The sequence below is a fragment of the Arachis stenosperma genome, chromosome 5, assembly GCF_014773155.1.
Source record: "Arachis stenosperma cultivar V10309 chromosome 5, arast.V10309.gnm1.PFL2, whole genome shotgun sequence".
NCBI classification, from domain to species: Eukaryota; Viridiplantae; Streptophyta; class Magnoliopsida; order Fabales; family Fabaceae; genus Arachis; species Arachis stenosperma.
Genome location: NC_080381.1, coordinates 105,075,191 through 105,077,526, shown reverse-complemented (window position 1 = coordinate 105,077,526; position 2,336 = coordinate 105,075,191). Strand labels below are relative to the sequence as shown.

The window sequence follows — 2,336 nt, the reverse complement described above, 5'->3', positions numbered from 1 at the left end:
AGTTATTATCTAGCTATATCTAGGGGTGTTCTAACTAAAGGTCTATACTCTAACAAAGGCTGGATAAATGAATGTTGCTAGCTACTCGTGATGTATTTATGTGTGGTTGTTTATAACTGTTTTATCTGTTATTACTTGTGAATTGATTATGAGTGATTCCGTCTATTAATTCAAACGTTTAAAAAAAAATAATACTTCGCAAATTAACTACGTTTTTAACAACGAATCAGGCTCATATGATAAATAATAGATAATAATTAGGAAGACAAATTGGTAGCGCTCAGTTTCCGGTATGATCTAGACATATTGAAAATTGGGTCGTTACAGAGATCATGCTAGAATTGCTTTCTCACATCGAATTAGATTGGGGTTTGGATGGATATAGTGACATGTAATCCTACCAACACTTTGATCTATGAATTTGTGTGGTATAATTAGTTACCAAACTTTATCTCTTTCCATGAGTACTTAAATCAAAGAATTAGGCAATTATTCTTGCTTAGAGAGATTGGTGAGCTAAGGAATTAGGATCCAATCACTTAAGATTGCCAAGGAGATCAATGAATGCATTGATTGTGGAAGAGATGAAAATAAATTTGATGCGGAGAATTATACATCTCCTGAATCCAATGATTCTCCCATTCTCTGATCTACCCATTCTTTTATATTCTACTCTTTAATTTCATGTGAATTCCCCATTCCCATTTAGATTCTTGCAATTTAAGCTTCTGTCATCTAATTTCACGCAATTTAATTTCTGTCATTTAATTTCTTGCAAATTTAAGTTTTTTGCCAAATTTATTTTCTGTGATTCTCAACCAAATCTGATTTCGCTCAACTAGCACAATTCACCAATTAACATTGATCAACCAACCAATTCCTGTGGGATTCGACCTCACTCTTTTATCAGTTTTTACTTGACAATAATCCGGTGTACTTGCTGGAAAGGAAATTTGTTGAGAGACAATTTCCGAGTGAATCAAGTTTATGACGCCGTTGCCGGGGATTGGTTTTGTATTGACAATTAGTAAATTAAAGGATAACTAGATTGAGCACTTTTATTTTGATTAATTGAATTTTAATTTTAGTTGTTCATTTTTGTTCTCTGCAATTTTTAGTTGTTTTTCTTTAATTTTACCTTACAGCTTTATTTTTAGCAAAACTAACCCACTAACTCATTAACTGTTTGATTAATTGCCTCAATTGCTCTAACCAAGCTAACTATACTCTATTTTAGTTGACTCTACATTTGCTGTTTCTTGTACTTGTTCATTATATGACAGGTAGAAGAGAGGCCTCAACCTCATTTGATAGTGAACCGGAAAGAACCTTCCTGAGATTAAGGAGGGAAGCAAGAGGAAAGAGGGTTGTTGGTGCAGAAGAAGAGGAGGAAGACTTGGATAAAACCATGGAGGATGATATGGAAAACCATCATGAAGGAGAGGTGAACAATCATGCCAGAAGAGGTGGGGCTAACCCTGATGGACAAGAGAGGAGAGTTCTAGGATCATACATAAATCCAAATCCAGGAAACTGTGGTAGCAGCATTCAAAAGCCAACTATCCATGCTAATAACTTCGAATTGAAGCCTTAGCTCATAACCCTAGTATAGAACAACTGTTCTTTTGGAGGGAGTGCCGAAGAGGACCCTAATGAGCATCTCACTAAATTCCAAAGGATATGTGACACAGTTAAATCTAATGGTGTTCATCCTGACACTTATATATTGCTACTGTTTCCATTTTCTTTGATGGACAAAGCATCAAAATGGATATAATCATTTCCAAAGGAAAGCTTGACCACCTAGGAAGATGTAATGAACAGATTCTTGACAAGGTTCTACCTTCCACAAAAAGTAAATAGGCTAAGAACAGAAGTACAAACATTTAGACAGTAGGATGGTGAGACTCTTTATGAAGCTTGGGAGAGATTCAAGGATTTGACAAGGAAATGCCCCCCTGATATGTTTAATGAGTGGGTGCAAATTCATATCTTCTATTAAGGGCTGAATCATGAATCAAAGAAAGCTGTAGACCATTCATCTGGAGGTTCCCTAAACAAAAAGAAGACCATTGAAGAAGCCATCGATTTTATAGAGACAGTGGCTGGCAATGAATACTTTTATGCCTCAGACAGAAGCAACAACAGGGGAGTCCTAGAATTAAACCATATGGATGTAATCCTGGCTCAGAACAAGATGATCACCAAGCAACTGCCTGAATTGACCAAGCAAATGGAGAAGAATCAGGCCGCAGCAATCCGCACTCAACCATCACCTTAAGAAGAGTTGGAGACAGAAGAAGGAGTTAACTGGGAGGAAGCTAATTACCTTGGAA

The 2,336-nt window shown here is 36.3% G+C and overlaps 1 non-coding gene across 1 annotated transcript; it reads right to left on the bottom strand.

The window, feature by feature from the left end:
- Positions 1-1,861: 1,861 nt before the first annotated feature.
- LOC130983545 (small nucleolar RNA R71) lies at positions 1,862-1,969 on the bottom strand. The gene has a single exon (XR_009087530.1). It is a non-coding gene; the product is annotated as a small nucleolar RNA R71 (small nucleolar RNA).
- Between the last annotated feature and the right edge of the window lie 367 nt (positions 1,970-2,336).